At 42.3% G+C, this 14,842-nt stretch overlaps 1 protein-coding gene and 1 long non-coding RNA gene across 5 annotated transcripts in view; both read right to left on the bottom strand.

Moving 5' to 3' along the window:
* The window catches only part of LOC111262592 (uncharacterized), a 129,460-nt gene that overhangs the window by 40,345 nt on the left and 74,273 nt on the right, over positions 1 to 14,842 (bottom strand). The window lies entirely within an intron of this gene.
* On the bottom strand, positions 9,152 to 12,314 carry LOC147753177 (uncharacterized). 2 transcript variants are annotated; one of them, XR_015311966.1, is made up of 2 exons: positions 12,144 to 12,314; positions 9,152 to 10,427 (listed from the first exon to the last, which is right to left on the bottom strand). It is a non-coding gene; the product is annotated as an uncharacterized LOC147753177 (long non-coding RNA). The 2 variants fall into 2 exon arrangements; XR_015311965.1 differs by lacking the exon at positions 9,152 to 10,427 and adding an exon at positions 11,017 to 11,757.

The following is a 14,842-nucleotide window of genomic DNA, read 5'->3' as shown; positions in this document are numbered from 1 at the left end:
CGGCTTCATCATGAAGAAGCAAAGAACAGCAGAGCCCCGCAAACATTCAGTTAGGAACAGTTTCGTCAACTGTCCATTCAAATACTGAACTATCTATATATACGATGTGCTTGCTTCCGATAGTGTTCAACTCTTTACATCGATACGATGTTTTGCAGGCATTTTTATACCGTATTCAAATATGGAAACAACAAGCAACATCACATTGTATTCCAGACAGCCATAAAAACAATTTGTTTTTTTTTCGAAAAAGTAGATTTTGAACGATACACGAATATTTTTGATTGATTGATAGATACATGTCGATAAGCTGCTGCCTAAATGCAACCTGCCCTACGCTTTACAGAATCTGGCCGTATTATAGTACTCACATTTTACATGTGGACGATATAGGTAGGCAATGGTATCAATAAAACGGTCACAAATGATTTTTCATATTTCTCAACCGTTGCAAGCATCTGAGAAGACTATCTTTTTCTAATATGGTTCATGTGAGTATCGATTATAATAATGTACAAGCAAAATGCGTTAGTTCAGCGGTTCATGTCGTGAGGCTTTCAATGTAGCTCTCTTGTGGCGCTTATCGCAAAACACGATCGAGCAAATTTATTACAAATGACAATTATCTCGGTAATACAGGGACCGTAATAGTCATAGAAGAAGAGAGAAACAAGAAATGGGAATAGTTGTGTATGCAGGTTGACGGCAAACACCAAGTCGAGACCACGGCTGCACAAATCATCCGAACAAAGATCAACAAAATAATAGCAAATGGCGAAGACACAGATAGAGCTCGTTGCGTTATTATGGTGGTTCAGCTACTTCGCCGGCGTTTTCGTCTCTATTTTACAATGACATATTTCCCTCAATTTTGTCCCTTTCTTTTTTTGTATGCCGTTAAGGTTATCAATAGCCATGTAATGGCGGTTCTTTTTGAAACTTCGAGTTCATGGGCGCGCAGATTTCATTCAGCAATAATAGCAATCGTGATCACAATGACGCTGGGTAATGACGAGCTGTCCTTATGTGTGTAGATTTCGCCTATTTATACCATAAAATTTATATAATAATGTTGTTTCATACCTTCGATCATGGCCTTCTTTTTGCATGCCTGCATGAACAAAAAAGTTACCGTTACATCTGCCGACTTGATAACACTAGATCTCTTTTAATTGATTGCTACAAATCCATATGAACGAGAGATCGTCTATTGGATTTTGCTTTTGTATTCTCGATTTCTACATCTTTATCCTGTTAGATGTCCTGCTGCTGCTGCTGCTGCTGCTGCTGCTGCTGCTGTCCGGTAGCAAAACAGACAACAAGGTGAGGATACTGTACTTGAGGTACTTACTATACATACACAGATGACAAACCGAAATCAACTTACACAAGCCAAAAATTAACACATTCGTTCCTTTTTTATTGTCACAAAAACATACCACATTGAAAAAACACGGGACGTTTGTTACAACGAACTGTTACAGATACGCCCCGGCAATGCCGCCCGAGCCTTCAGTCCAGCTTGTCTATTTCAACATTTATTACATACTCGGGCAAAATGTACGCCCGAATGTGCTTTGATTTAGATATTACTGAAAAAATAGAAGCACAACAATAACAACAACACCAAAAGAAGAGACTCTTTTGATGACTGCTGCTGCTGCTGATGAATAACCCGTGCGTATTGATGGATAAGACGGCGGATCATTGCGGCCTTTGGCCTGTCGAATCCAGCCGATAGCTATTCCGGTACGCTAATACTGCAGAACGTTTCTATGCGGCTGTCCATTGATCTCTCTCGAGAGACTGCTTAACTGTGGTTTCATTCGAGCTGTCGCTACTTGCACTTGATGGAGTGATGCACATTGAGCCGGGCACGAGTAAATAAAGCGCAGCAATCACATAATAAATAGGACTAAATAATAGGCCAGAGATGAAATGGCAATTGTGTGTGTTTCATGATCGTATCAACAGGCCAAGGGCCAGTTATTGTCGCTGGCAGCAGAAGCGGCCAACGAATTCGGCTGGAAGTGAGACCAAGTAGATCTCACGCATTTTATCTATTCGTTTGAGATTTTATTAAGTCATTCTGTGATTTTCAGTAATTACCAAATAACGACTTCGGCCTCGCAAGTTCGCTACCACGACCCAATTTGTGAAAAAAGAACATCTCTTCGCTTAAGCTGTAGTTTCTAGTACTAATATATATTATATATATTACTAGCTCGTGCTATAGGACCAAGGTAGTAAGTTATCATGACGACTTTTCCAAGAGCCAATGATGTATAACAACGAATTGTGGGATCGCCTTCCGCAACTTCCTGTAATTGTGCTAAACATTAAACAGTTCTTGCAATATTATAAACATGTTTATTATACATATTAGTAACATAAAAGCGAATGAGGTTTGTTTGTAGACAATAGACAAAAAGGTTGTGCTATATGGATGCATTGGTTTCGGCAGACCCCATATGAGTTCCACAAATGGAATGGTGAAAAGAGGCCAATCGTTGGCAGATCGAACAACCCTATAAACCTATAATCCTATACGGTTTTGTCAGACGGTCTTCCTTTTAGACTGATATTTTTCTGAAGAGAACATTCCATCTATGGAAAATGGCCATAAGTCAAGCTATGCTTGCGACAGACATTATTATTATTATACCTACTATGTTTCGAATTGATAGTGTTTTCGATATCATCAGTGCTGCAGCTTTAACGGATTAATATTATTTACCTCTAGCGTTAAGCCGCCACTGACTTTGTCAAGTCACATAAAAAGAAGAACATCAAAAAAATCATTGCACTGACAACTTCTCAACCATGATCCGTAACTAGGTTCTCTAGGACCACCGTTTTTTTCTATAGATTAGTGGCAACGTGTGCACTGTAGGAGAAACCTATCAATGATGACGAAATCGATCGGAGGCTGGAATGATTCTTCTTGCTATCTTTTCAGCCGTATGAATAACCAGCTCAATCCGTTCCGAATTGTTTATGGCGTCGATATTAGTGACAGTTACTTAGCAGCAAACGCCGCGCATATTTTCAACTTACGTCTCAAGTTGACTCTGAAGAAGTAGTAATACTGGTTGATTCTCTCTAAGACAAGAACAAAATAGAGTTGATAATACATCTCCTGATCTGAACACATGTTCATGCTCTAAGTATTAACGCTGCTATGTTTCTCGCTGTAGAATACGGACTTGATCGTTTCGGTGTTACGTGGTCCCAGCTGATAAGTCCGCCACTGTATGTCGGGGTAACTCTGACGGAACTACAGCGCCCGAATAGTCAACATTTGTTTATTATAAACCCATAGATTATTCGACCAATAGCAAATCATCGATCAGGTGTCGAAGTAAGGCCAGCTGCCCTCTCGAATATTTCAGCGATTCGTTATTTCTGCGTCATTTTTCATTTCTTCTACTTTCCAACAGCACTAGCACAAAGGCGACGACAACAGCTTCTTTAATGTCGCCGTTTCGATTAGCTCCCAGTTCCGCAGATTCACAATGTTTCAAGCAAATGGATTGCTGCATTCGTCCTTAGATGATATTTCTTTTTATTCATTCATATTGATGACTCACCATCAGTCATTTTTTTCGCCTTCAGGTACAACAGGAGCTTTGTGCCTATCCTCGGTTTCCAGAGTTCCACTCTGCTATTCACACCATCCATATCTAATAACTGCTTCTTCTCGACATGGAATGAAAAACTGCTAGCGTAGCAGGTATCATCGGATCGGATGGGTCGAAGGATGTGTTTTGGCTTACGGGTCTTCTCTAGGCTACTTAATAGTGAATGAAGGGACCACATGCAAGAAATTGCGGGCGTCCGGAGATTGATCCCTCGGCGCGTTTGCTAGCCTCGATGTCAGCACAACAACAATAATAATCGATCGTCACATGTGTAGCGTTGCTACATATGCTACAAGTCCTTTTTGATTTCCTTTTCGGTATCTGCGTTTGATAGTTGATGCAAAAATACGCCAGATGACACATTCCCTTTTCTCTCTCTCTGTTGTTCGAAGGGATGACGATGCGCCCATCGTGATCATTGTAACGGCCCATACCGTGGCAAGATGACGCATATATTAATAATAATACATAGATGTTGTTACTATTTTACAATGGTCGCACTAGCTAGGTGTCCGGTCGAACATGGCCGCGTAACATGAAGTGGATATTATTGTCGCATCCGCTACGACAGGTGATCGGCCTTGGAACCCAACATTGTGTGATGACGCCGAAGTAATATAACGGCAAGTAACAAAAAAAAAAAAAAAAATCGAAGACCTGTACAATAATAATAGCATACATCGTAGCAGGTGGTTGGGCGATAGCCGAAACCGAAATAGAGACACAATTAGACGCATCTCTCGGTTTCACCTCTCTCACAGAGTGGAGGTGCGACAACGAAGCTGGAAAACGACGCGGCCAAAGCAACAGAGAAGTAATGATAATAATGATATCATACAAGAACAGAAAAAGGAACCAGTAACGAGGTTGTTTCTGGTACCTGTGCAATAGTGGAACAGGGTAAAAATAGGGTCAACTGCAAACATCAACGTCATTGGACGCTAGACGTATTTCGACTAGCCAAAGAGAAAAGCAGAAAAATACCGAAAAATAAGGACAAAGATGATAAAAATAAAAAAAAAAAAGAAGCACCACCAATGTGCCGTATGCTTCCGTGCAATATGTCGTCTAGTACAGGAGAGGCTGTTTTGTACGACGATATAAATTGTTACCGCCTTTTCCGAAAATAGGCTATTGATTAACGTCGATAGGCTACTTAACAACTTCCTTCACCTTTCATAGCCGAATGAAACTCGTTAGGACTAGTCGACTTCTGGCTACTTCTAGGTTAGCGTCTCTCCTCTTCTTAACCGTAAACAGTGGAGGTGGGAGGAAAAATACACTAATAATGCGGCCTGTATCATTTGTATGGCAGTATGAAATTAATGAGAGAGTCTATTACTTCGGTTGCATCATGTGACTACATAAGAAGACACACGTGTATCCCGATATGGAAGAAGAATTGTATGATTTCCTGTTGGAAAACTCTATTCAAAAAACGCTGGTGCACGCAGTGAACTTTACCAAGTATCTGTGTGATGGTTGATACACAGTGTTACGGTCACTACCACAATTGCTTCGCGAAACTTGAAACAAGTACTCTGTCTGAGATAATGCTTTGCTAAGGCAGTACGAGTAGACCCAAGATTTGAATCGTTTCTTCGACTGCCGCAGTCCGTGTGTAGCCTTCCCCGTCATGACTCAAGGGTAACGATCTATCCAACCTAGGAATATGTAGGAACACATAGTGGCCATACTTTGAAGCTATACGGACCCAAATGCCCCTCATTTCGCTCTGAAAGAACCCAACTATTCAAAACCACAACGCTTAACAGCAGTAGTAGAACTGGACACGAAGTCCTGAAGATATTTAAATAGTCATTGTAGAGCAGCCTTTGGTTTTTCAATCCGTCCAAGCTTTTCGTTGATTTTTTTTCCTTTATTAGCCTGGTAGGACCAATCTTTTATTAATGGATGGCACTAACAGTAGGAACAACAGCATTGTTTAGTTGTGACATAGTAGCAGCTTGCTTTAGACGCAGCCTTGCTTGCCATTTATGTAATAAAGTTCACTAAATATTTTCGTTTTGTCGACTGGCGTTTGCAGACTGTCGCGTATTGGTCAGCTGGACCGCGGCCCTGCGTGTGTATGGGGCAAGCAGCGTGTTACTATGTAACGTGTTACACACAACGTATTATGCGCTTGCTATCAAAGCTTTAGCGACTAGTGACTTTCTATCGGAAAAAAGCAATTTTATACGTACTTATATTGCCCTGGCAACAATATAATCTTTTAGTGAACTCGGACCTGATGGTAGCTGTTTGGAGCCGTCGAAGCGTCAACATTGTCATAGACCGCCAACAATTTCGGCATTGTCATCATCCTGTGCTCGTTTCAAAATGCACGCAGCATGGTTCCTACTCTGCACTTCCTACTCCGAAGGAGCTCATCTAAAAACGACAGATTTGCGTTGATAGGCAACAGACACGACCACGTTGCAAACCTTTCCCACGTTAATCTCCGCTACATCGTCCATCCGTTCCCATATGATATTCGACTTCCTAGAGGTCTATCATTGCGCTCCATTGTAGGGGACATTTAGCTATTGTTTAATGAGTATCGGTTAGGCGTGGTAAATGTTGATATACGTGCACGACATATACTACACAGAGGAAGGACAGCAGGATCCTCAACGAAGTGCGATTCCGTAAGGGCTAGTCTAGAAATCGGAAAGGTCTAAAGAAATGTAACGATAAGGACTTATGGGCGGCATACAGAGGCTACTATCAGTACTAGGGGCATTAACAGCAGACAAAGAAGGTACCAGCAACAATTCCGCATGTAAGACGTCTTAGCTACGTTTAGTCATGAGGAACTACAGAAAACGACGATCCATTTCGGTCAGTACATAAATTGCTACTCGCAAATAAGATATTTCTATCATTCAACTGCGACTACTCTAAGCTTTCCGTTTTTCTACTAAACGAAGGGATTTGCGTTCCCACAACACTTTACTGTTGTTCTTTGGACGTTGTGCGCGCCGTATAGCGTCGATCAACGGTGGCCCTGACGCAAAGCAGATGTACAAAGACAGGAAAAACCTTCAACCGGCAATTTATTTCGACTGCAACGAATATCGCTCCATGACATTCAGTCACTGACAGCTGACCGATGGTTTGAAAAGTTCTATTCGTTCATTGTTTAAGTCGTTGATTTTTTTTTACTTCAGCTTTATTTAGTTATTTATGACTATTCATTTTCCGTGTAACCCCAGCGCATCCGGTGTACGCTGTGAACATCGAAATTTACTGATGCGAAGATGTTTTTCCCGTTTCAACGAAACTAGCTTTCTCTGCGGACATCTACTTTGTGTTAGTCTAGAGTTTTTCACGCGACTCCAATGCGTTCGTATCTTTCCCTCTTGCTCGTATTCTATTCCGGTAGCCGAATTGTCGTCACTTGTCACTGCTGCTCCATTGGCCACGGCATGAAAGGCGCAAACAGAATTTCAGGGTCGCTTAGCACTACTATCATCGCAAGGCATTCTCGGCATCACAATGTCGTGTCGCGTTGTTATCTCACACGACAGGGACTGGCTCGATGCTAGTTGATGGAACTGTTACCTGGTTAAATTTCCGGGTCAAATTTGGAGCTTGCAGGACAAGTGAAAACGGAGTGATGGAAAGCCCTTAATTATTTTCCGCTCATATTGTGAGAAAAGGGAGAGGCAGGGGCGGGCCACGTCGCATGTTTGTTGTAATAGAGTAACAGCGTGACCCGGCTTGCCGCTCGCGTTCAGCATCTACGAATGAAACTTCTGGAAAAATAGAAACTACTGTAGCACGTAAACGGAACCATATTGCGTACATCGTTCCGCACAAAAACTCGAAGCGAATAGCGTATTGGTTTAGGCTCGTTGAGACGCCCATCGTCCTCATTGATAACATAACATTTTATAGCAACTTTATTGTTATCGTTGTTGTACGAACGTTCAACGAGGCGGCTTTTCGTCTTTGTCTATCGCCTCGTCTATGCTCGACGATGTCGATATGTTTTCAGCTCTATCTAACGGACTTATTGAGGATGTACGTTTTGATAGCGGGCAAACATCTAACAAACGCGTAAGAATACGAACTATAGGCAAATCTTTTCATGCCCCCGTGATGGCGTAATAATGATATTTGCATTGCATGCATAAACGAGACCCGAATCGAGCATATTATGCTAGCTCGAAGTGGTGACCATTTATCGTTATTCGACTTTCTTCCATCCTTTGGAAAAATAACGGCAACAGTAGCACGTGCTAGGCCTGTTGTTGACAACGGTGCAAACACCGCAATAAATCTAGGCGACCCCCAGTTCTGCCGTTGCTGTTGTGGCGGTGCCAAGCGACCTTATCGTGATCACGTGTGGTACCGTACAGTGAGAAAGAAGAGTTTAACTTCTGGCTCGGAGACGTCAATGATGGATTGCTACCCATAGAACCCTATTTGACGAACACGAAGTCTTCTAAAAACTGATCACCTTTGCGGTTAGCTGATGGAGAGACACGCCGATCGAATGAATTATACGAGGAATCTCGCAACTGCATCCATACACACGAACTATAGCGAGTATAGGGGGTCATAGGCCATAGGCATGAACTCGTGCTGGCAGTAGTCGAATGTAAACAACAGCACAAGCAGGCAAGACAGGACTAGATAAAAAACACCAAAGGGATAATTTGCATCTGAGCATACATATGTGCCTTTGACTTGCCTGCGACATCACCCTCCACGTGAGATCTCCTTTTTTTTGCTGCAATTAACTATCTAAATAGAATTAAAGATAATACAAAAAACTTCATGCCAATAAACTGGGAACCAAACAAACGGTGCGCTTATGCCTACAAGCATTGTAGGAATGAATAGACCCTTAAGTCTGAAATTAATTGTCAGGAACATAGGAGAAGAAGTAAAATTCATCAAATTAGCCAGATAGCTTAACGAACTTATCCTGTCAGTCGGGGCTGCGGCTGGTACGCTTTGACTAGTACGGGTCAGATAGAATATCACGCATTTGCAATTTCAAACATGGTAAAAGAAGTACCAAAACAATCGCGATAACTCTTTACTTTACAGTCATAAGCAGCCCTCTCAGAGGCATCGGATTGTGTGCTGTTATTGACTCATATAATTAATCATAAAACTTATCGCTATTCTATAGCGAATCATTTTCATGAAACTACCTAAATAAAAATACAACCATCCCAACAATTGATCTCATGCAGACGTTAGACGACCGCGCACTTCCTAACAAACGAGAAAAGGGCGTGACCAACGATAGTACCAACGCCATAATCAGTAAACAAGCAGTATAGCAATAACAAATAATACGAACGAAAAAGCAAGGCACAATAAGCGGACAGATTGAAGCATGAGGGCAGCAGTAACGGCTGCGGACTGAAGGTTAATGACGCTGACTGTTTGCGTATCCCTATACACTTGAACCGTTGCCGTTTCTTTGGAAATCTACGACGATCCGAAGAAAGACGAAGGCGAAAACGTAAAAGCGGAGGATAATCCTACTATTATTGTTTTTGTAGCTGATGTTTTTATTGCTGCTGCTATGATCAATAGCAGCGGAGGTCGGCGGTTAGTGTTAGCCCTACAAATAGGAAGGATCTTACGACAGCGACACAAGTAGCAGAAAAAGAGATCAACAGAAGGACGTTGATGGTACTGCTGCTCTACGCAACATATTCTCTATTCACTAACGAGATTAGCTGGCGATAATCTTTGGCTGCTAAGGCCGCCAAGCACATTTCGGTACCTGTGGCAGTAGCAGACCCTTCCAACGGTAACTTCTGGCTGATGAAACGCGATGGAAGAGCAACGGGCAAATGGAAGGCGGGCTAATGCTTACCACTGATTTCTGCCTTTTTTTAGTTGTTTAGTTTGCATCATTTTTCTACTTTTTCTCTCCGTTTCTTTTTCTGGAGACAAACGTAGCACGCAGCATGTAAACAAACGGATATCTGAATGAGCGTATGTATCAACGTAGTTAGAGAACAAAAAAACATACTGCGGTAAGCCATCTGTTGGTGAAATCGCGCCAACATAATCGTTCGTTACGGGGCAAGTTACGATGCCACAGTCTTTGAATCTGCTCGCTACTAGGTCCACAATGTAACATAGCTTGTATGCGCACGGTGTCTTTGAAGCGTCGCATCGTAGGGCATTTCGTCTGCCGTGCCACCGTCAGCAATGCAAATAACAGCACAAGCAATGCGATCTCACCAGAATGAATCGAGAAATCACTAGCAGACCACAGTAAGGCTTGGAGGCTGTTCGGGGTTGTTGTTGTTGTTGTTGTTGTTGTCGTTACTGCGTATGTGAATATACGTTAGGGGCTCATCTCGAGAGGGTGGATGCTAAAAAACGACCAAACGGGGTGTACAACCCCGTTTGGTCGTTTTTTAGGAGACGTCGCAGCAAAGTCAGAATCGCGAGGCGCAATCAGAGATAACAACGGCCGTAGAACAGGTGAACTTTTCCATTGGCGGACGTAGAAACAGAAAACTGCCATTCAGGCATTATTCCCAAAAGAACTACAACCATTTGATAGGGACAGGTATTCATCCTGAACGCGTCGCAACGGGCATAGAAGAAAAAATTAGAGGCGCTTAGCTCCCCCCGCCGTGTAGCTTCGTAACGTGCATACAGTTCGTTCAGCGTCAGGTACGAAACATATTGCTTCGTGTAGATGTATATAGAGTCAGATGGTTGCCCAAGGGCTAAGGGTGAAGCGATTCTCACGAAAGTTTCGTTCCAGTCGACAGCGAGCCATGCGTGTAGGCAGCAGATCTGAGAAAAAATCGATATTGACGTTTACTTACAGGACGACAAGTAAGGACGACAAGCAAGAGCTAGATTTGGATATGCGCCCGATAAAAATTGCATAATTAAGTCTAGAGGATTACAACAGTTATTCGTGGTCGAATTTTTGTATGGTACAGCCCTCATTACTCTGGTTCCGACAGTTCGGCGACGGTGGACAGAAAAAATTACTTGATTGCATTTTCGTTTAAAACTGTGCAGAAAAGAACGGAAGACAATGTAACGTTGTTCTTGACGGATCAAAATATAAGCGCATTAGGTAAACGACGCCACGACTCCTAGTCGGTGGCTGTATAGTATCGACTGCAAGGAATATAAACGAGGGACTCGCTCGAAGTATGACCATGTTAAATCAACAGTCAGAGACGCGAACAAAAAGTTGGACGCCATTTGACTTTTGTAGGCATAGTGTTTGTTGTTACGCGTGTTTCCAGACGCAAGAAAACATTGCCAGATGACATTTAATTATGAATTATAATGTACATACGCGAGTTGCCGTTTGTTCTGTTGCGAGCCACGGATCGAAGCCACAAGCGGAAGGACTACGCACACACAATTGAATTCTTGTTTGTACATTTATTTTGTTGACGCAGAGAATCTGTACGCTAAAATCAATGTTATATTCTACTTAGATCTCAGTGCAGCTCTTCTTTAACATCCATTAGCATACATTAATGTGGACGCGAATCGTTTAGAGAACTGACATCAAAGCATCGTAGTTGATGCGCCCTCTAGCGGACGATGCCTACGCCACTCACTAAACAAATCAGTCGATTATTATTTGTTGCTAAGCGGTCGAGTGGGGAATCGGGCAACACTAGGCATGGCAATCTGGCTACTTCGTAATTCTTACGTGCGCGTGTAAACGTTTGATGTGAACCTATGTCTATAGCGCTCCAAGCATCTACTATCTCTTCAGATCACGGAGTCGGACAGAGCGACGAATAGTACCATCGTAACAGGCATCTTCTTCTTTCCTGTGTACCACCTAAATGTAACTTTGTCGGGGCCTCCAGGAAGTGGTTGACGGCGGGTAACGACGCAGAACGCCACTAGTCGACCAGCCAGCGTCTACTATTCGAAGACAAACCACGTCTTGCCGTGCCGCAAAAATACAGCACCAGTCAAACACAGAGGCACTAACGTTTTTCCCCATAGATCTCCTCATGGTTTCCTTCTGCCTTCTTTTTCGATTTCTGTAGAGAGGAAATGCGAGCTCCGAACGGCGAACGCAGCACCGAAAAGGCACAGAACGACGTCATGTTTCACATGCCGTTGTTCCCTCGCGCTGTCCAATCTACCAGCCATAAAACTGCTATGTAATTCTACTATTATTATTATTATCGTTATTTCTACTTCTTCAACAACTATTGCAACTACCGCATGTCTAAAACTTGTGTCCGTTGCTCAAAAAAGGGTAGTGGGGAAATGAGCGAGGCATATTTGGCAATTTGTGTGTATCTAGCACTGTCACTAGTAAAAAACCTCGAACTGGCTCGAACTATTGACTCTTCTTATGTTGTTAGGTTGAATGTATCAGTGCATCGTCATGGCAACCGTACTTTTGTCGTCGCCCAAATGTATGGGCTTGTCATTTAATACAAAAACGCTGTTTTCCGGCGATCGTTTCGCGAGTCTTATCTCGGTCGAAAAAGATTTAAATAACAACAATCATATATTTACCTGAAAGGAAGAACAAAGACCGTATAATGAGATGCCGTCACGCCCTCGTAAATCTTGATTAATACACTGATTAATTCTATCTAATTGTTAGACGTGTTCATCCTGCCTTGTATACTAGAACCAGCCGCTTCTGCAGATATTGCTCACATCGTATGTAATAGACATCGTCGTCATCATTACTACAACCATCATTTTCTACGCCGCATACGTACATTATATACGAGCTAATCTTTATCGCAAAAAAAAACCATATGAATGATTAGGGATTGCGTTTTTTTTCTTTTCAATGTCTCTTTTATTCGAAACTTCGTGGGAAACTGTATCTAGAGATAGCACAAAAACTATCATCTTCGCGCCTTTGTTTAAGACGGCCGGCGACAGTCGAAATCGCTTGCGGGTAGGTGTGGCCTTGCCCCCCAACTGTTGAGTTCCTGATTAATTGGGCTATGGCTAATGGACGAACGCCGGCTCGGATAAAGTGCCGTTACTAGTAAACGATGAACGCTGAATTGCAGTGTTAGTGATCGAAGCATTATTGCATATTGCTATAGCGTCTATACGGTATTATTCATTGAAATAAATGAGAACAGATACTAATTCATTTCAAAATAGGAGAGAACATCGGCTCGATAAATATCATTTTATATGATATAATAGTAGTAATTACACGAGCTATCTTTTTTTTGTCTCTGTTTTTTCAAACTCGAATAAGCTGTTTGATAGATGTCTCAACGATAATTGTAAGTCAAGGGCAACGACAGACAACTTGAAAACTGGGCTGGAAATCGCCGGCTATCGGTGCACGTCAAGAATATGACATAGGTGGATCCAGTTGCCCTTGACCGATGCTAAGTTCATTAGTATCAAAAACTAAACCCTCACTCAGGCAGATTTCCCCAAATTCCAGTTGAATAATCACTTATTATTGCTATTTTTTTTGCCAATTTTTTACTAGTGTCCCGCATCCGACTGTAGAGTTCAACAACCGTCTCTAGTGCAGACGGGAAATCACGCCAATGCAAGAGGTAACTCTTCCTAATTATCGACTGATTCAATTAAATGCATCAACGTCACCGTTAGTAGGCTCGTTGAGGGACGTAAACGCACGCGCTAGAAACAATGCTGTAACCATAAATGCTCGATACGCGATCATTAAAGGTATCGTTCGAAAGTACTAGGACGCACAAATTTCCCCATACTGAAATGGATGCAGTGATTTCCTAGGCAAAATGTGTTCAGTCATCCATGTAATAGGAATATCTCCGAGCGTTCACAGACTGCAGCCTAAGATATATGTGTAACTAATGGCCTATCGAAATCTCCTGCTTTGGAAATTAGAATTAAGAATTAATCTTCTCTGAATCTTGATCAACTCATCGCTGCTGCTGCTGCTGCTATTGCTGACCAAATCAGTGTATGCAAATTCGACATGCAAGCAACATGGTACGACCAAAAAGCTGATAGCGCTGCTTGTTTTCGACTTCTTTTTAACTTCATCTTATTAATGAAGCAGCGTAGTTGTTGTTATTGCAGTTGGCGGTATTTTCCAACTGATGTAATTTTGGTCATCTTCTTTCTGGAGCTACGAAGCTGGACATGAACTCCGCTCCTCGATTTCCTCCATGCATTTTAACTGTCTTGCCTGCTCTATCCTAGCTGCGTAATTCTGATTAAGACTTAGACGGTTATTCCGAAACTCCCTAGGTTGTTTACATGCCCTTCTTTGGCTATTCTAAAATGTCGTGATTTTCGTTCGTGTCGCCGGTACGTTTCGCGTTCTCGAGGCCCAATGACCTCTTCTGGCGTCCGTCTGACGCGTAATTCGTAGAATTCATTCGATCGCTACGCCGGTTTGGCCGCAGGAACATGGTCCTAGTCACAGAGCTACAAATCAGCAAAATTACCACTCCTGCTGGAAAAGAATAGATGCGCAGGTCTGAAGTGTCAATTTCGTTCTTATTGACATAAAACCAATTAATTCTGCGCGTTTCTTTTAACACTATCCGCGGCTGAACTTTCGTTGGGCTAATGTCAGTGATGCTGCTGCAATAGCGGCAATGGACACGGTCATACAACAACGAATATGAGTTAACTTCTCTCAATTTGAATATACGGTTTGCTTGAACGATAGCGGCCTTCAAGCATCCAAGGCTCACATTGCCTTAAATTAAACATAAAAGCAAGCCTTGCAACGATAAATTCTTAACAAAGACATAAAAGTATAGCCTACTGGAAAAGTAATAACTACTACTAGTAATAGGTTTTTGCCATATCAGTACCGATCAAGAACAATTATCAGTTTGGGATAGGGCGGGATGAAAAGTCGAAATTATCACAGTTTTTCTATTCGATTGGCCCACTTCGATTGGCTACTGCCGCCCGTTCTAGGGAATAACACCAATTCGAATACTCGAACAAGCATTTGTCATTGCAGGATTTGCGATCGGTCTCAACAGAAAGATGCCCGCTAAGATGCCGCTCAATCTTCAATGCCAAATTGTCAAATCAATACCTTTTATTTCACTACTACTGTGTGTTACTGCTGCTGTTAGAAGAACGTTTGAACGAGCGAGAAAGGCACAGACAACCACGTTACTGTGGAGGAACACGGGGGTTTTCGACGGCCCGAACAGACCAGTATGTTTATACGCAAACATGTGTAACATAGATACGATCTGAATAGTTATTAGAGGCTAACC

The sequence above is a fragment of the Varroa jacobsoni genome, unplaced genomic scaffold (genome assembly GCF_002532875.2).
Source record: "Varroa jacobsoni isolate VJ856 unplaced genomic scaffold, vjacob_1.0 scaffold_677, whole genome shotgun sequence".
NCBI classification, from domain to species: Eukaryota; Metazoa; Arthropoda; class Arachnida; order Mesostigmata; family Varroidae; genus Varroa; species Varroa jacobsoni.
The sequence above is the reverse complement of the archived record's forward strand: the minus strand, read 5'-3'. Positions and strand labels throughout refer to the sequence as shown.